This window comes from Zootoca vivipara, chromosome 16 (assembly GCF_965207765.1).
Source record: "Zootoca vivipara chromosome 16, rZooViv2.hap1.1, whole genome shotgun sequence".
Taxonomy (NCBI): Eukaryota; Metazoa; Chordata; class Lepidosauria; order Squamata; family Lacertidae; genus Zootoca; species Zootoca vivipara.
In genome coordinates, this window is record NC_142599.1 from 8,938,889 (window position 1) to 8,965,229 (window position 26,341).

The window sequence follows — 26,341 nt, forward strand, 5'->3', positions numbered from 1 at the left end:
GCCGGATTGAGAAGGCGATTGCGCTGGATCCAGGTCCCGGGCCTTAATTTGCCTACCCATGGTCTACACCAGGCACCCCCAAACTGCGACACTCCAGATGTTTTGGCCTACAACTCCCATGATCTCTAGCTAACAGGACCAGTGGTCAAGGATGATGGGAATTGTAGTCCAAAACATCTGGAGGGCTGAAGTTTAGGGATGCCTGGTCTACACTGACTGGCAGCCTCTTTCTAGGGTTTCAGGCAGGGGATGTTCCCAGCCCTACATGGAGAGGGTGGGGATTGAACCCGGGTCCTTCTGCAGGCAAATGTGATCTCTCCCACAGAGCTGCAGCCCATTAAGGATCATCTGGGTGGCCACAGGCTCCCCATGTAAATTTTATTGCTGCTGCAATTGTTTCTCCCTGTTATAAAAAAGAAGCTGTGCTCCATTTGTGGCATGAACCTCTGTTCCCACCATCAGCCATGTGTGAGAGCATCCCTGTGAGGCCAGTGCAATGCCCTGTTTTGGTGTCTTGTGCCCTTTTCCCTTTTTTGTAATTTGCCCATTGGTTTGCGGCTACGTTGAGAGCCAGCCCAGCAGTGACCTCACCACGGGCATTGTTCTTGTTGCCAGGAAACTGTTCTTGGGTTAATTTCTTTCCACATGGCAGGGGGAGGAATGAATAGAAGAGAAAGGGGCATTTGAAACCAAGTCTTCCCAGAGCAGTTATTCAAGAATAAGGCATGATGAGAGGCCAATTGTGTAGCTAATGGAGGGACAAGCAAAAAGAATCCCCCCCCCCAAAAAAGGTAAAGGGCCCTAGTAACCAGACTGAGGTCGTCCAAACAGCCTCGGACAGATCCTGGCTCCCAGTTGGCTCTGGAACAGAAAAAGAGTTTCAGCTTTTTGCATAGCCCTCACATAAAATAGAACATTTTACAGAGCTGGAAAGGGTACAGAAAAAGACTTTCGGGGCTGGAGCACCTCTGCGGTGCTCCTCTGGGCCGAGCGGGAGGAAGCAGCCAGAAGCGGCCGAGAGCAGGAAAGAAGCGGCAGGAAAGAAGAGCAGGAGACAGCGTCCGCTGCCCAGGCCAGCAGCATGGGCTCTGTGCCCCGTAGAGCTTCATTCATCACATCATACCCTCTAAGAATGGTGCAACTAATAATCCTGCTCTATTAGCACTGGATCATGTAGTGTATTATGGGCTGTTTGCAGAGATCCCAAGAGGCACTTGTTCCACTATCCCGAGGTGTGCGCGTGCCTCTGGCGCGGGGAGCGCAAGCCTGGTGCCACCTCGCCGCGCCTCTCAGCTGTTTTTTATTTTGTTTTTTATTTTTGTTTTTTCTATTTATTTATTTTATTTTTTGTTAATTGGGGTGGGGTGGGGGCGCCAGAAGGTGATCTCGCCTAGGGCGCAAAAAACCCTAGCACCGGCCCTGGGTGGGGCATAAGATGGAGATATATAAAATGGTGGATGGATTGGAGAAAATGGAGAGGATCTCCCTCTGTCTTGTAGAATACCATAACCCAGGGCCATCCAGTGAAGCTCAATGTTGAGAACAGACAATGGAGGTCTCCCCTGCAAGATGCTGTGACTTGCGCCAGCATGGATGGCTTTATAAGGGGATTAAGCAAAGTAATGGAGGATACAGCTATCAGTGGCTACTAGTCGTGGTGGTTATATATTACCTCCAGGAGCAGAATCTCTTCTCTGGGGACCTCCTTTGTGGTAGTACCCCTCTGCCTCCACTGTTTTGATCAGCTTGCAAATTCTGCAAATGCTCCAAAGATATCTGACTCCTTTGGATTACAAGCCTTGGCCGCATGGGCAGCCACCCTCCTCTGCCTCCAGTAAATTGAGTGCAGCTTGTTATACCGTCTGAACCCAGACAGCCTGCTTAAACTGTGGAAACAACCTGGCTTTAAAGCATAATTGTGGAGCTGGCTTTGTTTTACCAATCGTAGGAGAACCCATAGTTTAGGGTTCATGCAACACACTAGTAAATCTGAAACAGAAGTGGAAACTCCTGATTTCCTCTTACCAACTTCAGCTAGAGGACGAGCAGGGAGGTAGAAGCACAGGAGCCCAAGGGGTGCCTAGACTTGCTCTTGTAATGCTAAACTAAGTTGAGTGTTACATCCAGATGGATCCTCTATAAGTCCTTAGTCTCCTCTTGCTTTCAAAGGAAGCTTAAACAGCATAAAGAAGGCTGATCGCCGAAGAATTGATGCTTTTGAATTATGGTGCTGGAGGAGACTCTTGAGAGTCCCATGGACTGCTAGAAGATCAAACCTATCCATTCTTAAGGAAATCAGCCCTGAGTGCTCCCTGGAAGGACAGATCGTGAAGCTGAGGCTCCAATACTTTGGCCACCTCATGAGAAGAGAAGAATCCTTGGAAAAGACCCTGATGTTGGGAAAGATTGAGGGCACTAGGAGAAGGGGACGTCAGAGGACAAGATGGTTGGACAGTGTTCTCGAAGCTACCAACATGAGTTTGACCAAACTGTGGGAGGCAGTGGAAGACAGGAGTGCCTGGCGTGCTATGGTCCATGGGGTCACGAAGAGTCGGACACGACTAAACGACTAAACAACAACAAGCTCTCCCTGGGATGTGTTATCACTTGGTGAACATGCAGTAATACTGATGACTTACAGGAAAGCTCTGTGTAAACAGCTCCCAGGTGTATGCTTGCAAGCCACAGTGATTTTTTTTTTTAAGTAGAGAAGTGGTTAATGCATCTATAAATAAAAAATGCACTGCATTGCATTCTAGGTCACCTTGACCTGGGACAACCAAGGATACACATGTTGATCTTTGGGCTGTTTTATCCATTGTTGCTATTTAGTCGTTTAGTCGTGTCTGACTCTTCGTGACCCCATGGGCCAGAGGACGCCAGGCACTCCTGGCTTCCACTGCCTCCCGCAGTTTGGTCAGACTCATGTTGGTAGCTTCGAGAACACTGTCCAACCATCTCATCGTCCCCTTCTCCTTGTGCCCTCCATCTTTCCCAACATCAGGGTCTTTTCCAGGGAGTCTTCTCTTCTCATGAGGTGGCCAAAGTATTGGAGCCTCAGCTTCACGATCTGTCCTTCCAGTGAACACTCAGGGCTGATTTCCTTCAGAATGGATAGGTTTGATCTTCTTGCAGTCCATGGGACTCTCAAGAGTCTCCTCCAGCACCATACTCAACTATAAACCCAGGTTTGCCATAGAGTGTACACAGTAACCAAGGAATAACAGCTTATATACTAAGGGGCCCCCTTACTTCATATAACCTTGCCTGGCAACTGCATTCTTCAGATGGAACAGTGCTGAGAGTACTGGACTTTTAGTGTTGCAGCTTCAGCCTTTCTGGAATTGGTTACCTGGGGTACTGAGGTTATCCTATCAGCCAACCCTGCAGCAGCTGCTGCTGAATGCCTGCTCTGAGTAAGACTTCCCTCATCCCTGGTCTGATTCTGCCTAGTAATAATAATAATATTTGTACCCCGCCCTCCCCGGCCGAGGCTGAGCTCAGAGCGGCTAACATCATAAAAACAACACAATAAGCCTAAAAACAGACATAAATTAATTAAAATACATCTTAAAATTAATTCAGACAAGTTAAAATCTGGGCAGGTGGCAATTTATCAGGTTGGAATTGAGAGTGGTTAATACTTGCTAGGACCAACTGTTCCCACTGATCATACAAGGAGCGGGTTGGAGGCCTCCTTCGGGCTTGTTTTATACAAAGGAAAGTAAGTGAAACTGCATCCTGCCCAAAGGCCTGGCGCAACAGCTCCACCTTGCAGGCCCTGTGGAAAGATGTCAAATCCCACAGGGCCCTGGTCTCTTGCGGGAGAGCGTTCCACCAGGCCGGGGCCACGGCTGAAAAGGCCCTGACTCTAGTAGAGCCAGTCTAATTTCCCTGGGGCCCGGGATCTTCAAGGTGCTGTTGTTGGCAGGCCGTAAGGTCCTCCGCGGGGCATACCAGAAGAGGCGGTCCGATGGGTACGAGGGTCCTAGGCCGTATAGGGCTTTAAAGGTTAAAACCAGCACCTTAAACCTGATCCTGTACTCCACCACCAGCCAGTGCAGCTGGTATAGCACTGGGTGAATGTGATCCCGCTGCTTTGGTCACCATGTATGATGACCTCTTGTCGGAAGAGAGGCAGGGGAAATGTGGCATTGATTTGTGGTGGTTCCATTGCTACTTGGATGGTCATTCCCAGAGAGTGATGCTTTGGGCCCATGGAGCTTTCAGTGTGGGGTTCAAATTTTCTTCCTATGCTGTTTAACATCTACATGAAGCCGCCGAGTGGGGTTATCCTGCGTTTTGGAGTATGTTGTCAGCAATATGCTGGTGACACACAGGTCTACTTCTCCTTTACATCTGTGGATGTACTGGGCCATTGCCTTGCCTCGTGGATGGATTGGATGAGAGCCAGCAAACTGAAGCTCAATCCAGATAAGATTCAGGCACTGTTAGTGGGTGTGGTTCCCAAGAGGTTGCCTGCTCTTGACGGGGTTACACTATTTCTGAAGGAGTGGGCATGTAGCTTGGGGGTGCTTTTGGATCCTGTTGCTTGAGGCTCAGGCGACCTCAGTGTCCTGGAGTTCCTTCCACCACCTTTGGCCGCTGGCTCAGCTGTGACCCTACCTGCACAGGGACTCCTGTCTATGTTCTGGTAACCTTTAGGTTAGATTACTGCATGGCTGATGGGAGCTGGTGCCCACCAACCTCTGGGAGGTCACAGGTTCCCCACTCCTGCCTTAGACGGTGCTCTTTGATGTGCTCTTAGGCAAGCCAAGGCACTCACCTTCAGTTCTCCTTCTGGCAATAACAGGGACTTTGTCTTGCAGCACTGCTCTGGAGAATAAATCCAGCTTGTCAGTGATTTTGCACATTGCAAAGCGCTTTAGCGATGACTCCGTGTGGTTTGGCTGCCCGTATTCACGGATCTCCGTTCTGTAACCTCATTGTTCTGTGCCTGATCTGGGCGTTGAGGTATGCGGGGGGATGATTTGCAAACTGTTCCCGTTTCTAGGTGGGCATGAGATGAAAGGGGGTCTCTTCCCCGTGTTTCTGTGTAATGCCGATTCCCAAGTGGCATGCAATGGAGATTTGGGAGCGAGCCTTGAGGAGGAAATCAGTTCAGTCTGTGTGCTTTTACTCGGGGAAGTAAGAATGTAAGAGCACCCCTTCTGAATCAGGCCAGTTGGCCTCTTGAGTCCATCATCCTGCTCTCATGAGCCTGTAGGAAGCTCAAGGACTTGAAAGCAACTGGACTTGCCCCTCCTGCTGTTTCCAGCAAGTGGTACTTGCAAGCATCTTGTGTCTGACTCTGGAGGCATCCGCTGCAGCTAACAATCCTCTCAGGGCTAGGCTGCAGTAGTAGTCATCTGGGGTGGGGTGGGGGGTGAGCCAGGAGTCATGGGACCAGCCAGTGGCCAAGCCCAAAGAAGGGATGCGGGTGGCGCTGTGCTCTAAACCACTGAGCCTCTTGGGCTTCTGATCAGAAGGTTGGTGGTTCGAATCCGCACAAAGGGGTGAGCTCCCGTTACTCGGTCCCAGCTCCTGCCTACCTAGCAGTTTGAAAGCACACCAGTGCAAGTAGATAAATAGGTACCACTGTGGCGGAAAGGTAAACAGCATTTCCGTGCGCTCTGGTTTCCATCACGGTGTTCTGTTGCACCAGAAGCGGTTTAGTCCTGCTGGCCGCATGACCGGGAAAGCTGTCTGTGGACAAACGCCGGCTCCCTCGGCCTAAAAGCGAGGTGAGTGCCGCAACCCCATAGTCACCTTTGACTGGACTTAACTGTCCAGGGGTCCTTTACCTTTGCGTACCAAGACCCCCAGAAAATTCCCACCAATAACTCAGACAGACACATAATTTTAGGTTTTGTTCAAAATTACAAATTCATTTGAGTGTTGGCCTTAGGCTTTGGTTAATCTTCTGCCGCACGGTGGGACAGGACCAGCTCTGACTTCCTACGGTAGGAAAGTCAAGTAAACACCCCATGGTGGAGGAGATAACTGAGTCCAGCCAATCTCCCCCACCAGAAATGTTCCCCAAGGCTCTTGCTCTGTATTGGCCCCAGCCCCGCACCATTGCGGGGGTGTAAGGACTAGAGCTCCGGAGCCCCAGGATTCCTTTAACGGAATACTTCTATAAGAGCAACACTGAGGGGCATGCACCTCCATGCGATACCCCTCCCAAACTCATCAACCAAAGCCTAACCCGCCAACCTAACAAGTTGTGACTATTGCTAAGCAGTAGGCGAAAAACCAGATGGCAACAGCCAATCAGCCAACTGGAAAAAATTCCTACTGGCCCCTGAATACAGGTGGCGCCATAGCAAGGTCAGTCTAAACCTGCAAAGAAAAGGAGGTGGGCGGGAGGGAGATTCAAATCATTAGCAGGAATGAGCTTGAAACTAAAACGCTGAGTACTTAAGCACTTGCCCTGTCAATCAAGGAATGGATACATGCAATTTACCCCAGCAACACTCAGCCCTCCAATCATCTTCTCTCTTAAGCTTAGACCCACCCCTTAACACACACAGTCTTTTCTGTTGGGTCCGGCCGCAACCCCCATTATTCCCTATGGGGTTAATGAGCTTTACCTTTACCTCAAGCCCAAAGAACAAACTAGGAGGTGGGATTGAAGATCAGTCCCCAAGCCCTTTGTTGTGTTGTTGTTTTTATTCTTTTAATAAAACACTTTCGGGATCCACTTGACTCTGCACCCCACCCCATGTTAAGGAACCCCATGGGGAGGGTTTCCTGGGTGTCCTTTAAGATGGTCCCCAAAGCACCGTCAGGTCTGCATTGAACTCTGGTGTGCTTAACACCCACACATGATTGTCAAAGCCATATTGTGATTTAGCTCCTCAAGGCTTTTGAGCCAAAGAGGTTTGGATTACAACTCCCATAAATCCTGAAGGGCTTTTGCATGTGTGTTGAAAGCTGGGATTTGAGGCGGGGGGGGAGGGGGAGGCAAAGGAGAAAAGAGGGAAATAAACAAGGCTCTGTTCGGAAGCCAGAGGAAGGTGCCTTTCCACTGTATTGTGGTGCCCCCTTGTGGGTCACTTCTCTGCAAGAGGGATGCCTCCTGGCTGTCCTTCGCAGCTGCAGTGTCTGCTAATATCTCGATGCTTCTGAACAAAGGAGCTGCTGGTGCGGGACTGCAGGAAGCTGAGCATGAAAAAGCATGGTCAGGGGAACTTTTCTGGCCCAAGGGCCACATTCCTTTCTGGGCAACCTCCGGAAGGCCACATGCCAGAGGCAAAAGTGAGCAGAGCAATGAGCAATGAATAAGCACCCTACTTTTGTGCAGCAACCTAGTTTCTACACGCACCACTTTACCTGACATCCAAGCAAGGAAGAGGCACCGCCAGATTCAAGGGCCATAGCTCAGTGGTAGAGCCTTGCAAGCGGCAGAGCCTTGCAAGCAAGGAAGTCCCAGGTTCAATTCCCAGCATCTCCAGGTAAGTTTGGGAGACACTCCTGCCTGAAACCCTCGGCAGCTGCTGATAGTCAGTGTAGGCCAGTGTTTCTCAAGCCTGGGTCCCTGACAGTTGTTGGACTACAACTCCCATCACCCCTAGCTAGCAGGACCAGTGGTCGGGGATTAGGGGAGTTGTAGTCCCACAACAGGTGGGGAGCCAAGTTTGAGAATCAGTGGCTGTAGACAATACTCGAGAAGGAGGAAAGTTAGGCCAGGGAGGGGGGTGGCCTGGGGAGAGGGTGTGTAGCTAAGGAGGGGCCTGGGGATTATCCTGAGGGCCACACAGTGATGCCTGGAGGGCCGCATTGGACCTCCGGGCCTCATATTCCCAACCCCAATGTAAAGAGCAGTCTCCTAGCAGGAAGGGGATCTTGATTTTAATTGTTATTTATTTTACCTGTAACCCGCCTTGAGTCCTATCAGGGGGGAAGGTAGAGTATAAATAAATGTAATAATAATTTATACCGTAGATGACATTTAAACTGCCCTTTCTCCAAGTAGCTCAAGACGGGGTTCTTCCCACCACACCCCATTTTACCCTCACAACAACCCTGTGAGGTAGGTTAGGCTAGTAACTAGCTGGAGGCAACCTCCTGGTGATTCTGGCAGGAAAATCACTTGGGGAAGGGTCATAGCTCAGCGGCAGAGCATCTGCTTTGCATGCAGAAGATCCCAGCTTCAGTCCTTGGCATCTGCAGAGAGAAACCCTCTCTGAAACCCTGTCAGTGAGTGTAGGCAATATTGAGCTAAGTGGATGAATGGCCTGGCTCAGTATAAGGCAGCTGCCTGTAACCTGTCTGTAGCCTGTCTGTCTGTCATTCCCCTTTCTTTTTTTGTGAGATGCTAAACTTCTTACCACTGGGTCTGCAAGGAGGTTACGGTGGCAGGTGAAGCATTTTCTTTTAGTATAAACACTGGGAGGATTATCATGGTAGCCGCCCTGCAGCTTCTGTGCACAATTGTTTATACTGGCATTTTTTTCTGTGCCGCGCAAAATCTGTGCCTGCCGGAAGGGGTTATGCCGCAGTCAGCTTCCCCTTCTGTTTTTGCAAATACCATTTAACGCAACACATCCGCCACACAGAGAGAGCACAGCCCCCGGTGATGAGCTGTGCGTTTATTCATCCTTTCTACCCACTTAAATACCCAACCGTGCCTCCTTATGTTTGGCCAGTTTACCAGCCGCTGCCCTTTCTGTCGTGCTTTCTGTGTGAGCTGCCGAGGCAGGGAGCATCAAGCTTCAAGGGCTGTGCTGGAAAGCCAGGACTGTTGCAAACTTTCTGGTGGCAAGGGAGTTTTCTGGCTTTGCTGCAACAGAAGGGGCTTCTAATCACCTTTTGAAGATGTCTGCCGATGTGACATGAAGGCTGGCAACATCAACCTGGCTGGCCAGCTAGCCCCCGTGCTCACGTCATGCACACATGACACGTGAGGTGCAGATGTGTTACGAGCACACCGTGCAATTTGCGTGTGCAACGCAAGCATGTCACGCAGCATGAGTACACGGTGTGTGCATGTTGCCGCAGTGTGTGTGTGTACACAGTGGTACCTCGACTTACAAAGGCGATCCGTTCCGTGGCGCTCTTCGGAAGTCGAAAACTTCGTAAGTCGAAGCGTCCATTTTGCGCATGCGCAAAGCGTGATCTTGCGCTTTGCACATGCGCAGACCCCGCACGTCGCAAAAATACTTCCCGGTTAGCGGACCTCGGAAGTCAAAACCTTCGTAAGTCGAGGCATTCGTAAGTCGAGGTACCACTGGTAGCTCAACTTACGAACAACTCGACAACCGAATTTTTCGATTTACGAATGGGGCAACAGAAACCACGACGGTTTTAGATTGGGTTTTTTCGACTTACGAATTTTTTGATGGGGTTGCTTCGACTTACGAAGTTTTCCATTTCCAATGCATTCCTATGGGAAATTGCATTTCCAGTGGTGCTTTTTGACTTTCGAATTTTTCGACCGTGCCTTCGGAACGGATTAAATTTGTAAGTTGAGGCACCACTGTATATATATATATATATATAGAGAGAGAGAGAGAGAGAGAGAGAGAGAGAGAGAGAGAGAGAGAATTTATATACCGCCCTATACCCAGGGTCTCAGGGCGGTTCACAGAATAAAATCAAGATATAAAACCACAAAATACATAATAAAAATACAAACAACAACCCAATACCTCCCCCCCCAAAAAAAAAATTTCAAAAAAGGGCATAGGATGTCAATCAAATCAATCAAAGGCCTGGTTAAAAAGGAGCGTTTTTGCCTGGCACCTAAAGGTGTATAGTGAAGGCACCAGGCGAACTTCCCTGGGGAGAGCATTCCACAGACGGGAAGCCACTGCAGAAAAGGCCCGTTCTCGTGTTGCCACCCTCTGGACCTCTCAAGGAGGAAGCACACAAAGGAGGGCCTCAGAAGATGATCTCAGGGTCCAGGTAGGTCCATATGGAAAGATGTAGTTGTTGAGAATATTGAGATGGCCAGGCCCCTTTCTTGAAAATTTTTTTGGGGGGGCTTGGTCCCTCCCCCCACCCAGATGGCAGCCCTGACATCACCCCCTCCATGTGGGAATCCCTTGCAGATTACTGCTGTGCCTAGAGACACAGTCAGGTCGTGTATCCACAGCAGTGACCAGAGAAGAAATGATTGCTGGAAGGAATGCAGAGAGAAGAAATGCCATGGTGCATCTGCAGCAGCACAGCCGGATGCCTTCATCTGCCCCGGCTGCAACAAAACATCTCTCTCCCACATGGGTCTCTACAGGACACAGCAGGTGATGCAGCTTCCAACAGTTTGACCTCACCACTAAGGGCACACTCCTCCATTGACTTCCGAGACAGAAAGATACCAACACATCATGTAGAGAGTCAGCATGTGGCGGTCAAGTGCCCATTGCTCTGTAACACCAAATGTTCCATAGCAGGGATGGGGAACCTGAAGGCTTCCAGATGTTACTGGACTCCAGCTCCCATCAGCCCCAGCCAGCATGGCCCAATGATCAGCGCTGTTGGGAGATTGAGTCTAGCAAGCTCCCCATCCCTGCTGTGCAGAGTCAGGACTGCCAGTTGCTGCAAGGACTAAACACAGCAGGTCTGTTACACTGTTTGTGGATTTCCATTTGGCTAAGAGGTACCCCCCCCCTCCTGCTGTTGTTCGACTATGGCTCCCATTGGCTCTAGCAAGCACTGGATGGTGGGATTTGTAGTCCAAAATATTTAGAGAACACCCTGGCCTCAGCTACATTGGCAACAAAAAGCGCTTTATATGTGTTGTATATGCATTATAACATTGTGACACCAGATGGCGCTGTGGAGTTCTGTTTTTGCCAACCCAATTTCTTACACAAAGTTTGCAACGCGTTTAACTGAAACGCTTCTTTGATGTGTTTAGAGATCCAGCCCATGTTGGGGGAGGCTGGGGTAAGCCTCTTTTCAAACAGGATGCTGGACTCATGTTGATACGATGAGCGATTCCTCGGTCCCACTTAGTTGCGTGATCGCCCTATCCCATATATGCCTGTTTCAATTGCTTGGGGAGTGGTTGGAATCCTGAGCACTTTGTGCTGCAACGTTTTGGATGGACTGCTTCAATCTGCCGAATTGGCACTGTTAGAGCTGCCACATAATACCTGTTTGGCTGTTGTAAGAAGTTATTCTTTTAGCGTGACAGCGCCTGCACTTTGCAACTCCCATTGACTCCAGGCAGGCTCCTATCCTGCATTCTTTTCGACACCTGCTTAACACATTCTCTTTTTTTTGCTCAAGCAAGCTGATGCAGACACATAGAACTTTTGTCTCTTTTTAGCTACTGTTCGTTTTCATCTTTTGAATGCTTTGATAAACCTGTTTTAGACTGTTTTTTAAAAAAACAAAAACCTAGAATTATAATGTTTTGCTTTCTATTTTTATAAAGGGCTTAGAGGTATGGGTTTGTTCACACACACACACACACACGCACACACCAACAATCAGGCAGTATATAAATTTTGCTAAATAAATGAATTGATCAGTCAAATAGTTAACCTTCAGTCATTTGATCATGCTCAAACATTATCTGCTAGTCCAAGAATGTCACGGTGTACATGGAAACTTGCCCACATATATTTGTGTGCGTAGAGAGATACAGTTATAGATAGCCATCTATTTCTCATCTTCAATTGGTGGGTTCCTTGCTTAATTGCTTAATTGCCAAAATGGCACCACCCCACACGAGAGGGAGGAAATCTGCACATTTGAGGGAACCCCGAGGTGTGCAGAAGTGGAGGCAAGTGAATCTCTAGGGAGGAAAAAAACTTGTGAAGGGAGGATTACAAAAACAGTGCCATAAAGACAGAGCATATTCAGTAACTCTGGCGTGTAGGCTGATGCCCCGGCGATGGGAAGTTTGGGGTGGGAGTGACTGGAATCCTGAGCAGCAGGACTTGACAAGGCAACATTTTTGCGGCAGCTCCCACTTGTTTAGTTGTGATGTCATTCGTTAGCAAAGGCAGGGAGTCGGGGGCTGTTTGTCCATGACCTTGAAGCAGCCCAGGATTCTTGGATTAGCTGGTTGGTGGCATTTGGAAAGCCCAGTGATTTCAAACTGCACAAGCAAAAATGGATCACCTGATCTATCATGATGATGCCAGGTAAGCAGCAGGGAGTGCGGAGGTTCCAGCCTGCCAGATACATATCCAATTCCCCACTCCTGAGATAGGTCTTCCAGCACATATTAGGGATGTCCTAAGCTGGGAGCAACCGATAATAAATACCTTTCAGGAGTGAGCTTCTCCTAGGGATTCTGTTTTAGTTTTAAGAAGAAGGCTCTCTCTTTCCCCTGCCCCTGCTGACAGCTGATTCCTAAAAGGAAAAGGAAATTTTGCAATGCAGAATGGGATGGAAGGGCAAATGGTACCCTCCAGACTAGTGAGAATCTGTGTAAAAGAGAAGGGAGAGGCCAATTCATCATCTCCAGGCTCAGGTGCTCTCTGGCACTGGTAGTTTACCAGGAGTTGTTTGGAGGGGGGGGGAGGGAACTGCAATATGTTGCAGAAATTGGACAGCTACCATCGTCATCGGGAAGAGAGGGACCACCTGCGGGAATGAGAGCATGCTTTCAAGCCCTTTTTTTTAAAGGAGGAAGAGTAGGGGAAGCTGACACCAGTAGCAATACATCCACATGCTCCACATGGGGATAGGTGGCTGGAACAAAATTCTGGTGGTGCTTTCATGTGGCTAGCCTTGTCCATTCTGAGACTCCCAAAATAATAAGACATTGAGTCGTATGGTCCTTAGATTTTTATTATTGCAGAAGCTTGGGCTACAGTCCACTTTGTCAGATGTAAGTAATTATGGGTGAACTCTCCTTAAAAAAAATTAGTGTTGGGTTTTTTGGGGGGGAGGGGAGACCAGGGGGAGCGGAGCTTCTTGGAGCAGGAGACACCTGTGCTTCTTCACCAGCCTAACTCATTGGTGCCTCTTGGCCTCCCCCACCCCAGTGTCCTGCTTCAGCTTCTACCTCTGATTCTGGACCGCTTTCTGCCACAGAGTCTCCCAGCTCATGAAGCCCCGTTACCTCTCCAGATTCCGACACCTCCTCCTCCCAGTCTTCTCCCCATGACCGCTCATTGTCATCCCTCCACCAATCCCTGGGCTCTGGTTCTGCCACACGCTCTTTGTGATACCCTGACAGAAGCTTCCTATGTAGATCGTTGTCCTGTGGGCAGCATCCCAAGTCTCCCCCTCCTGCCTACACACAAGCCTTTAAAGATTGTGTGTTTAGTGCTGACGGTGAGGTTGGCGTTTCTCGACTCCTGTATTTGATAATGGTTTTAGCTTCACTGCTTTTCATTGCATTCTATTGTGCCAGTCACTTATATTTGGCTTTTGCTGGCTGGATATTTTGGAATCTGTGCTGGGTTTTTATTACATCTTGTTTTATTGTTATGCTTTTTAAAAAAATAAAAAAATCTGTAAACACCTAGATAACTTATATTAAGAGGTGTTTTATCCATAAAAGGATGTTATAAATTAACACAGGGGTAGGCAACCTAAAGCCCATGGTCCACAAGCAGCCCACGGGGGTCGTTTAACCAGCCCCCGAGCCGCCCCCGAACTGAGCTGCCTGCTTGGCAAGTCCCCGCGCATTGCACTAAACTGGCACAGTCCGGCGCAGGAACTCGCTTCCGCAGTGCCGAAAATCACGTCTGCACAGATGCTGGAAAATGCGTCTGCACAGATCCAGCCCATAGAGGGATCTCCGCTGGAGTGAACCGGCCCCGGCGAGGTAAACCTTGCCAACCCCTGAGTTATGAATTAACACCAACGTCCCAGACTGCACCACTTCTGAATAAAAAATATAAGACTGCTGAATTGGGACAAAGGGGTGCATCTATTCCAGAGAAGGGGGGGACACTGGCCTTCCAGATGTTGTGGATGTTGTCCAACTGCCATCAGCTCCTGCCAACATAAGCAATGCTCAAGGGTGATGGGAGTTGTAGTCCTGCAGCATCTGGAGGACCACAGGTTGCCCAACCAAAATCCTCATAAGGGCATAAGAAGAGCCTGCTGGATCAGGCCAATGGCCCATCTAGTCCAGCATCCTGTTCTCACAGTGGCTGACTAGATGCCTGTGGGAAACCAGCAAGCAGGATCCAAGCACAAAAGCAACTCTCTCCTCCTCCTGTGGTTTCCAGGAACTGGTATTCAGAAGCATTGCTGCCTCCAGCTGTGATAGCCCTCTCTTCCGGGAATGTCTGTAGTCCTCTTTCAAGGCCACCCAAATTGGGGGCCATTACTGCCTCATGGGGGAGCAAGTTCCATAGCTGACTATGCATTGCATGAAGAAATCCTTTTACCTGTCCTAAATATTCAGCTTCATTAGGTGTCCAAGAGAGGGAGAAGCAGTGGCACCTCTACTTACAAATAACTCTACTTACGAATGTTTCTACTTACGAATGGAGCTCCGTCCGCCATCTTGGATGCGGTTTAGATAGGATTTTTTCTACTTACGAATTTTTAGATAGGATTTTTTCTACTAACGAATTTTTTCTCCCAATGCATTCCTATGGGATTCGACTTACAATTTTTTTTTCTACTTACAAATGTGTGTTTGGAACGCATTGAATTCGTAAGTAGAGGTACCACTGTACTTTTCTCTACCTACTCTCTCAAGACCACATATCATTTTATAAGCTTCTGTCATGTCCCTTCTGATTCACCTTTTCTCTAAACTAAAAATTCCCAAATGCTGCAACCATTCTTCATAGGGGAGTTGCTCGGTCCCCCTTGATCATTTAGTCAAATGTGATGGCATTCCATCTTGCACCAGCCCCACCAGCAAACGTGGACAACGATCAAAAATAATGAGAGATGTAGCTTTGCAACATTTGGAGAGCCACGGATTCCTTATTCCTAATCTTAGTCCGAACATCTGGAAGGCACCAGGTGAGAGAAGCTTGCTGCAGCCATTCCACCATGCAAGGAATTCTGCAGTTTGTGTCAAGCTTCTTAGAAAACTGGCCGAAAAGAGAGAGAGAGCTGATTTCCATCTCCCTCGAGCCACTGCTTCCTGTTGCATTTTTTAAATGGCTAATCTGTGAAGTCGAGACAGATAACTCCCTGCTTTCTTGTGACACTCTCTGTTATGTTTCCCTTCCTGCTGTCCCCTGGAGCAACTGGCAGAAGAGATTCTCATGCCTAAGAAAAGCAGAATCCTTGCATTTTCTGGGCTCAGAAAGCATCCTGCTGTGAGGCATCCTCTTGGATCTCTGTCTGTTTAGAGAATACACAGAAGGCTGATGACCGGCGTATGTGTTTGCAAGAGCTTTAAAGAACATGCCAGCATACCTGGCACCCGGGCTTCTGCAATGCAGGATTATTCCTATGGGCAATTCTGATGTTATGTCTTTGTGTCCCCCTTTGGCAGATCGACTGCTGCTGTTCAAAATGCTTTTAGACGTGCACTTAACCCGCAGCACAGACAACAATGCCTGGGACATCAGCTAATTATTCTGGATTACCACCATTATCTAGGGGCTTTGGCAGAATTTCCACTTTTGGCACGTGCCAGTGGGCTTTCTTCATGGCTCTCATTTTCTCTCTTCCAAGGCTTTAACCAGCTGCTGGCTTCCTCTTCTCCTGTTAGGGTCTGCGACTTTTGAATGGGAGGGCTCCTCTTAATTTTGTTTCATGCTTTTATTCAAAAATAAATCTATCCTGCCTAATTTGGTAAGGACGTGGCATCCAAATCAGTTAACAGAATGCTACAAAACAGATGTTGTTGTTGTTGTTGTTTAGTCGTTTAGTCGTGTCCGACTCTTCGTGACCCCATGGGCCAGAGCACGCCAGGCACTCCTGTCTTCCACTGCCTCCCGCAGTTTGGTCAAACTCATGTTCGTAGCTTCGAGAACACTGTCCAACCATCTCGTCCTCTGTCGTCCCCTTCTCTCGACCATGGATTGACTATACTGAGCTAGATATGGTTCTCTTCCCCCTTCATTTAGTCCCCACAACAACCCAGTTTAGGCTGAGAGGCAGCAACTGGCCCAAGGTCACCCAGTCAGCTTTGTGGCTGAATGTGGATTCGAACTCTGGTCTCCCAGGCCTAACACTCTAACCACTGCTCCACATTTGAAAGAAACCACACTCCACGCAGCCCATGTTGTTGTTATATAGGCGGAAGGTGAGCCAAACTCCCAAATGAAGCACTATGAAACGATTCTCTTGTGCCGCAACTGCACTTTTAAAGAAAAGAATATGCCATTTGTCTGGCCCTGTGGTGTCCTGGGAATTGAGGTGAGATGGCTGCGCAGAAAAGGATTTGTGGACAGACAGTGGTGTGTGGGAAAGGGAGCTGCCATGAGCAAATGAGCCAAAAGCAGGGGACACACAGGGGACACAGCGGGTTGGCTTTCATTTGAGCATGTGGATGGGTTGGTGTCTCTCTGTGTGTAGACTAGCACAAGCGAGAGAGAGAGAACAAATTATTTTCATTTTTCTTTCACTTGAGAGGCTCTGCTTGGCCTAATTGGCAGGGAAAGTGGCCGCTGCCGGGAAGATTCCGCTGACCATCAGTTGACGCTGACGAAACTCCTGCTTTCAATGGGAGCAGAGGCATCCAAGGAGTCATTTCTCTACCTCTGCTGCTTCTCAGGAGCAACTCCCTCCAGCGAGGTGATGGTTCGTTCCCTCCAAATGGAGGCTTTCCCTAGAAGGGAGCCGAGGCTGAGAGAGAGCTAATTGAAGAAAAATCCCATGTCTCTGGCAGAGCCATGGCAGGCCACAGAAGAGACAGAGTGCTGTGTGTCAAAGAGATAATGCTCTCTCCCCAACATGCCAGTAGCTGAAGGTTTAAAATCCTCGCCTTCTGCCACGGGAATCTTTTCTTTCACTGCTATTCAGACAAAGGACAGAGCAGAGGGAATCTTTGCCTCCTATCCTAAAATGTTCTATAGAGCATTTATTTAACTCAAAAGGGTTTTTCTTTTCTTTTTTTTAAAAAAGGTTCTTCCTTTATGGATAGCTCAGTCAGTAGAGCACGAGGCTCTTAATCTCAGAGTAGTCATGGGTTTGAGCCCCACGTTAAGCAAAAGATTCCTGAATTGCTGGCGGTTGGACTAATTGACCCTCATGGACCTTCCCTACTCTACAATTCTATTATTCTCTTAAATATTTATAATCCTGCCTTTGTTAAGTTTAACAGGTGTCCTTTCCCAGTTCTGATCTCAGAGCATGGTAACCTTATGTTGGCTGCCCACATGCTACTAGGCCAAGTTCAGGGTCCTTGTTAATATACAAGGCCATTTGCAACTTGGACCTGAGGTACCTTCAAGTCTGTTTCATGACTTATATCCCTACCCAACCACTGAGGCTTTGGGAGGAATCACTGCTAGTGGATCCTAGTGGGTCAGACACACAGCTCATTTCCACCAGGATTGTGAGTTCAGCATGTCCTCCAACATTTCTCTGATGAAAGTAAAGGTAAAGGGACCGCTGACAGTTAAGTCCAGTCGCGAACGACTCTGGGGTTGCGGCGCTCATCTCGCTTTACAGGCTGAGGGAGCCGGAGTTTGTGTGCTCCGCAGACATTTTTTCCGGGTCATGTGGCAAGCATGACTAAGCCACTTCTGGCGCAATGGAACACCAACACCAGAGCAGCGCACGGAAACGGTGTTTACCTTCCCACCGGAGCGATACCTATTAATCTACTTGCACTTTTGGGCATGCTTTTAAATGGCTAGGTTGGCAGGAGCTGGGACTGAGCAACGGGAGCTCACCCCGTCGCGGGGATTCGAACCACCGACCTTTTGATCGGCAAGCCCGAGGCCCAATGGTTTAGACCACAGTGCCACCCACGTCCCCTGATGAAAATAGGGACGTCCTATTCAACAACAACAACAACAACAACAACAACAACAACAACAACAATTGTTTATACCCCATTGATCTGACAGGGTTGCCCCAGCCACTATGGGAGGCTTCCAATGTAAAAACATAATAAAACATTAAACGTCTTCTAAAGGTTGTAAAGTTACTCATCTCCTTGGCTTGGGGATCTCATAACTCCATACCTTCCATTGAAAATAAGGGTGTCCTACCATACCTTCCAACATTTCTCCGATGAAAATAGGGATGCCTTAAGGAAAAGTGGGACCAGGGCCGGCCCGCTGTGCTGGGAAACGGGGCAGGGCGGGGGCGCCAGAGGGATCCGTCGCACCACGGCGCCAGGGCACCAAATATACTTAAGACGGCCCTTAGTGGGACATGGTGGGATCAAATCAGAAACCAGGATGGCTTCTCTAAATCAGGGACTGTCCCTGGAAAATAGGGACACTTGGACAATCTGGTTCAGTAGTGTGGTCTCAATTCTGCAGAACTCCTTCCTGGATGAGTTCAGACAGGCCCCCCTCCCTGTTCAACTTTCAGCGCTCGGTGAAGGCTTTCCTTTATTTTTCCAGGAGGCATTTGAAATAAGCATTTCCGATTAACTGAGTTTATGATGGATGATTATATTCTGCTTGTAGGGGGCAACATGCCGGGAATTGCAATTGGGGAGCGTGGCTGTGGCTGGTGGGCTTTTTGTAGATGGGATCGCGGACTTGATGTGTCTTTGGTTTGATCCAGTTGGGTTTTCCTTGTGCTTCTCTTGAAGGAAGGGGGAATTAAAATCCAATAAATAAAACATCCATTTCCAGTTCTGAGTAGTAAACAGCTGTCAGTATCCAATGCAGTCAATACAGTTCCTTTCACTAGGCACATTATAATTATTCTTTAAACTTCTTTTCCTTAGGTCTCGGTCTCTCTCTCTCTCTCTCTCTCTCTCTCTCTCTCTCTCCCACCCCGTTTTTTAATTCCTGCAATAAATTGCATGTTCCCATTTCCATCACCACTTTGTCTTGTTTACAGTCAAACCGCTCCTGGGTTGAATAATTTACAAAATAGCTGTCTCCCTGAGCACAAGTAATGCCGGCCGTATGTAGGATGAGGAGAGGAAGGAATGTACAAATTACAGGCTGCAAGCAGCTCAACAGAAAATGGGAATGAGTAAGCAACGCCTGTGATTCTCAGTTGTACAAAAGTGCAAGGTCAGTTTGCGTGGCAGCCGCCTCATCCCTTGTTGTAGGGGGCAGACCTGTGCGCTGTGACGTCAGCCTCACGTCCTTACGCAAGCTGCATACATAAATCAAACGTAACTGGCACAGATACAGGTCCTTGCTGCAACTGCCTCCTGGCAAATGGGTAATTGGTTTTGATGCCACAGCGTTCCTTGGCTGTGCTGGCTTAGTTGCCAATGCACTGCCTGCATCATCATTGGCCTTTGGACTGACTCAGTCTGACCCCGGTGTTACCATCGCCTAAGGCTTTATCCTGTTGTCTTTGTCCATGGAGAAACATCTTAAAAAGCAGAGACATCAGCTTGCCTACAAAGGTCCGTATAGTTAAAGCTATGGTTTTCCCAGTAGTGATGTATGGAAGTGAGAGCTGGACCATAAAGAAGGCTGATCGCCGAAGAATTTGAATTATGGTGCTGGAGGAGACTCTTGTGAGTCCCATGGACTGCAAGAAGATCAAACCTATCCATTCTGAAGGAAATCAGCCCTGAGTGCTCACTGGAAGGACAAATCGTGAAGCTGAGGCTCTAATACTTTGGCCACCTCATGAGAAGAGAAGACTCCCTGGAAAAGACCCTGGTGTTGGGAAAGATGGAGGGCACAAGGAGAAGGGGACGACAGAGGATGAGATGGTTGGACAGTGTTCTCGAAGCTACGAACATGAGTTTGACCAAACTGCAGGAGGCAGTGCAAGACAGGAGTGCCTGGCGTGCTATGGTCCATGGGGTAACAAAGAGTCGGACACGACTAAATGACTAAACAACAACAACAAGGCTTTATCCTACAGATATTTAAATGAGGTTGCACTTGTAGATTTCTAATTTTAAAATTGAACTTTAACATTGTATTTATTCTGCATTTTAATGGAATTGTTTTTTTATGCTTGCTTTGATATTCTTGTTGTTAGCCGCCCTGAGCCCGGTCTTGACTGGGAAGGGCGGGGTATAAATAAAATTATCATCATCATCATCACCATCACCATCACCATTTATTATTTATACCCTGCCCATCTGGCAGGGTTTCCCCAGCCACTCTGGGCAGCTTCTAGCAAAATATTAAAATACAATAATTCATCAAATATTAAAAGCTTCCCTAAACAGGGCTGCCTTCAGATGTGTTCTAAAAGTCAGATAGTTGCTTATTTCTTTGACATCTGATGAGAGGGCGTTCCACAGGGTGGGTGCCACTGCTGAGAAGGCCCTCTGCCTGGTTCCCTGTAACTTGGCTTCTTGCAGTGAGGGAATTGCCAGAAGGCCCTCGGGGAAGGACCTCAGTGTCTGGGCTGAATGATGGAGGTGGAGACGCTCCTTCAGGTACACTGGGCCAAGGCCATTTAGGTCTTTAAAGGTCAGCACCAACACTTTGAATTGTGCCCGGAAACGTATTGGAAGCCAATGTAGGTCTTTCAGGACTGGTGTTATATGGTCTCGGCGGCCACTGCAGGTGCTAGTTTGCCCCCAAGCACTTTCTGGGACACCCACTAATGGTCTCAGTGAAATATATATTCAAGAATCCACAATGCAATGCACAGACTCTGCCTTCGCCTATGTTGAACATGTACATATTGCTTAAACATTTCCGCTTTTCATGGGATGCCAAGTTTGGACAACCGCCCGCCCTTTTGTAATGAACAGAAGTGTGAAAAGTTTCTCTAAGTGACTGTGGTTGGTGTAGGTGCTTCTGTCATGTGACAAAGGTATTCTGAGAGCAGAAGCAGTAAAGGAGTCTAGAAATGTTGTGAAATGCTGAAAAGCTGCAGAATCACTCAGCGTGCTGAATCACTGTGACTCATCCTGAGGATGACTCATTCTCTGTATAAGTATTGTATCTGCTTGCAGGCAGACTCTGTGTCTGTGTGCTCTGTGAAGCCTGTGCTCAGTGGAATCTTTGTGTATGCTCTGAAGCTAGTTTGTGGTAGACCACAAACTTGACATGAGTCAACAGTGTGATGCAGCAGCTAAGAAAGCCAATGCAATTCTGGGCTGCATCAATAAGAGTATAGCATCTAGATCAAGGGAAGTAATAGTACCACTATATCCTGCTCTGGTCAGACCTCACCTGGAGTACTGTGTCCAGTTCTGGGCACCACAGTTCAAGAAGGATACTGACAAACTGGAATGTGTCCAGAAGAGGGCAACCAAAATGTCAAAGGCCTGGGAACAATGCCTTATGAGGAACGGTTTAGGGAGCTGGGTATGTTTAGCCTGGAGAAGAGAAGGTTAAGGGGTGATATGATAGCCATGTTCAAATATATAAAAGGATGTCATATAGAGGAGGGTGAAAGGTTGTTTTCTGCTGCTCCAGAGAAGTGGACACGGAGCAATGGATTCAAGCTACAAGAAAGAAGATTCCACCTAAACATTAGGAAGAACTTCCTGACAGTAAGAGCTGTTCGACAGTGGAATTTGCTGCCAAGAAGTGTGGTGGAGTCTCCTTCTTTGGAGGTCTTTAAGCAGAGGCTTGACAGGCATATGTCAAGAATGCTTTGATGGTGTTTCCTGCTTGGCAGGTGGCTGGACTGGATGGCCCTTGTGGTCTCTTCCAACTCTATGATTCTATGATTCTAATATTCTGTTCACTATGCTGTTATTTGCAAACAAGTTTATTTCAACTCAGTAAAGCTTTTGTTCTTTTACTGAAGAAGACTCTGCAATATTAATTTACTCTGCACATCAGCTTCTCCCCATCCCACCCACCATTGATGGGTGGATGGTGTGGGGGGCATGCCCACACCATTTAGGGGTGCTGTCTCTTTCTCTGTGCTTTGGTTGTGGCAGCCATTTTGAGTTATGCCACGCCTCCATGGCATCCATTTTGCTTTATGCCACGCCGTACCCTCCCAGGGGCCAAAGGACTGCATCCTACAAATATGAAATGCCTTGTATATACAGTGGTACCTTAAGAACTTAATTCGTTCCAGAGGTCCAGTTTTAACCTGAAACGATTCTTAACCTGAGGCGTGCTTTCGCTAATGGGGCCTCCTGTTGCCGCTGTGCCGCTGGTGCGCAATTTTCGTTCTTGTCCTGGGACAAAGTTCTTAACCTGGAGCAACCGCTTCCTGGTTAGCAGAGTTTGTAACCGGAAGCGTCTGTAACCTGAAGCGTCTGTAAACCAAGGTACCACTGTATCTCAGTTAGTAAGTAAATAAACTTTATTTGCATTAGCCAACGGACATAGCAACGTGTATCTCAGTTACTTGAGCAATTGTACCATTAGAATTTGACAAGTATAAATCCCTTAATGTAGTTCAATCACCAATTAAAAATGCATTCTGTGTCATAGAGAGAGAGCCGCAAGCTGCCTCAGCTTATGGAACCTCTAATACATCTTTGTTTTTGCCGGTTGGGAAAATAGGGGTGGAAAAAAAATCAAGTCGAAACGGAAACCGTCAACACTGAAGTAAACAAAGCGAAGTTTTATTATGTGGGCTTAGAAAGCGTATGCGGACCTCAACACGATCATGCCAAAACAGATGGAACTCATATTTTTTAGGCAGAAAGCTCAGAAAATAAATATTCCTATAATGCAATTAAGAGCTACCAATAAATTTGGATGTTTGAATAAGTTTATAATAACACTGAACTTGTCAACAGTATATCTTCAACCTGGTACGTATTCCATTTTCCTTCCCATCCGGAAGCCATGTATCTTTTAGACTGTGATCAGACAAATGCATTTGACTTCCACTAGCATTTTTAGGGGTAACTCATTTACTTAAAAGCAAGAGGTACATGAAATAAATAAGCGCCTCCCACTCTCACAATTAGGTGTGCACAGGACTAGAACTTCACCACCTGGCGTGACAATTTATTATTTATTTATTTGAAGGTTGTTGTTGTTGTTTAAAAAAAGCATCCATTGCAGCTTCCATATCATCAACACTGCTCTCAAGCTTACCATTTAGAAAGATCCAACCCACAAAGAACTGGAAAGGTGGAATGAGGAAATTATAGTTACTGAGTTACAAAGTTTGGGTCCAGAGTCAGATGGCACTTTGGGTCAGTGCATCTGGCTGTTAACCAGAAGGTTGGTGGTTTGAGCCCCGCTAGGGACATCTGTGGCAGGATTCCTGCATTGCAAGGGGTTGGAGTAGATGGCCCTCACAGTCCCTTCCAACTCTACATTTCTATGATTCTAAGTTCTCCATAATGCCAGCTGGAAGGGAAACGGTTTAAGGAAGGGGGACACACACCGAGAGCTGCTACTCCAGGCATAGGCAAACTCTGGCCCTCCAGATGTTTGGGACTACAATTCCCATCATCCCTGACCACTGGTCCTGTTAGCTAGGGATGATGGGAATTGTAGTCCCAAACATCTGGAGGGCCGGAGTTTGCCTATGCCTGTGCTCCCCTTCTCTCCCTCAGATGCAGCCTGGTGGGAGGTCTGCTCCCAGATGGCAGTTGGTGAAGGGAGGAACCTGATGGAGTTGGCTTCTCAGCAGAGCTGAGAAGCAAAACCTCCAAAGAAAGAGAGTCCACCACCTTCTAAGGGAGCCTGTTGCCCTGTTGAACAGCTCTTGCCATCAGAAAGCTCTTCCTATTGTGAGTTGGAATCTTATTTCTTGTCATTTTGCTCCATTACTTCAAGTACGATCCTCTGGAGCAGTGGAAAACAAGCTCGATCCTTCTTCCATGTGTTGCAGCCCTTCAGCTATTTGGTTTGTGTTTCCTTTTGGAAATGAGACACAGTAGAGACTGTGGTGTCTTTAGGATAAATGGTTTATTTACACTTATCTACAACCTGAGCCTGTGATGGAGGGGGTCACAGTGCTAACACCACAAAAAAGAGTCCTGTTTCTCCCATAGCCACAGCCTTGGATTCGAACACAGATCTGGCATGGTTCTCTCTCTCTCTCTCTCTCTCTCTCTCTCTCTCTCTCTCTCTCTCTCTCTCTCTCTCTCTCTGCTTGCCGCTTTGCTTCTAGGTCACATCACTGCTCACCTTCAGCTCTAAGCTCTGGGCCCCTGAGCTTTCCCCTCACCAGGAAACTAGCTGGGCTTGATTAGATTTTCTTGATTAGATTAGATTTTCACACTTACCAGATCCAGAGATGAAAGGGGTCTGGCACCCATCTTAACACCCAAAACTCATAACCAGACTTTCCAGCCAAGCAGAGTCACTAGAAGTGGGCCTACAGCAGGGCCAGTGAGGGGGTCAGCCTGGGAAGAGTCTCAAGAGACGGGCAGAGAGGCATGGAGGGCGCCATTCATCCCCTGGCTCTGAGGTTTCCCACCCATTAGGTTAGAGGTCTTTGGAAAGACCCCCTGCCGGAGACCCTAAGAGACAGACAGTGCCGACAATATGGAGCTTAAGGAGCTTTTAGTGTGACTTGACGTTAAGGCAGCTGCCCAGGAAATCAAAACCCTTTCATTTCCCCATCTCTCTTCCTCTGTTCCCTTGATGTCTCTATTCTGCCACTTTTCCCACTGCATCAGCTCCCTGGTTGGCCTTTGAGGATTACAAGGCATATCAATCCAAAAGAGGCAGGTAACTTTTAAGCCACCGGATTGCCTCAAATTGCACCTCTCCCTTGCCAGGCATCCTAGGGATGAAGATTGATTGGTAACCAATGATTTACATTCTAGGATTCCTTCTCGGTGTACCTGCAGTATGTAAACCGATTAACTCCTAACCGCTTTCCTGTCCCCCTTAGAAATAACAAGGGCCTTGCTGCCCAGACCTGTTTTCTACCTCTCATCACTGCTGTCCCTTCCCATTAAGCCTCCCTCCTTTGTCTGCCTGGCTGGATAAAGCTTACAGTACTACTTCCAGAGAACCTTTTCCCCCAAAGCCTCGCTTTTTGCCATCATGCAGTTGGGAAAGGGCCTTGACTCAGGGGCAGGGCAGCAGCCTCACACAGAGAGCCCCCAGGTCCAACCCCAGGCATCTCCAGGCAGGACTGGGAAAGACCCCTTCCTCAAATCCAAGGGAGTCGCTGCCAGTCAGTGTTAGGCAATACTGAACGAGACGGAGCAGTGGGTCTTGACTCAGCATCAGGCAGTTTTCTATGTGAACCTATGTTGAGGAGAAGGGCAATAGGAATGAGCAGGCAGTAAATCACACTGTTCAAGTTGGAGTTAACTATTAGCAAGGACACGATCTGCACAGACTTGGCTTGAGTGTCAGGCCTGATGAGCAAAATACGCACCAACTGAGTGGCAACAGCGGCAGGGTCGACGAAATAACAAAGTCGTCTTCAGTATCTTTGCTTGCTTTTATTTACAATTATATACAACACACTCCTCTACTCCTTTCCTCTCATTTTACAATCCATCACCACCACCACACCCATGAACCATTTGGGTAGCTTAAGTACAGAATTCAAAATAGTCAATTACCCAATCACATTACAGTAAGCAAACTCTACCTTCAATTATTCAAATTAGCAAAAGCTCACAGGTGTGTTAAACATTCAGAACAAGGTTACAAACACACATCTCTGTGTAGCACCATTGACCACATCAGTCTTATAGGAAAAACCTAACACATAGCAGCTCATCCCCAGTAGGTCTTACAAGGGGCCGTCTTAAGCTCATCGGGCGCACTGGTGCAGGGATCCCTCGGGCGCCCACACACACACACACACACACACAGGGAAGGGCGGATCCAGTGCAGCACCTGCTGCTACTCCCGCTGCGCCCGTTCATGCCTTGCAACGTAGGGCGGCTGTTTCCCGCATTTGCCCTTCTGTCTCGTCCCCCAGCCCCTTCCCCGCCCTCCGACCACACAGCCTCGCCTTGCTACTCTCACCCGCATCGCAGCGTGCCCGTTTCCTTGCGCCATTGCTCCTCCGTCCGCCCGTCGGACGGCAGCAGCAGAACAGCCAGACTGAGTGGGCAGGACAGTCAAGCCCTGCGCTTGAAGGAGGTGCCACTCAGGGAGCCTTCTCCACCCCGCTCCCAAGTCTAGCCGGTGAGCTCTGAAGAGGGCAGATGCGCAGCTGGGCGGGTGAAGGGAGCGCTTGGGCCCCTTGCCAGTTGCCAGTCTTCCCAAGCCCGCTTTCGAAGGAGGGGACCTCCCTTGCGAACACGCATTGCGTTGTGCAACTCTTCTGTTTTAAATAAAACGGTAAGCCGCTTTGTGGAGGAAGCTCATCAGAAAACGGGGCAGAACTTTTTAAGAGGGATAAAATGTACAAAGGAGGCTGGCTTCATTCTGCACTGCCTCCCCACCCCATCCTCATAGGGCACCCTCTCACGGGCTCCCATCCCGGGGTACCCCCCACAAAAAAAACACCGGGGACCGGTGTTTGGAAGAGGGCTCCTCCTGAGCTGTTG

General features: G+C 48.3%; 1 protein-coding gene across 2 annotated transcripts in view; it reads left to right on the forward strand.

Moving 5' to 3' along the window:
- The window catches only part of MMP17 (matrix metallopeptidase 17), a 151,524-nt gene that overhangs the window by 31,618 nt on the left and 93,565 nt on the right, over positions 1 to 26,341 (forward strand). The window lies entirely within an intron of this gene.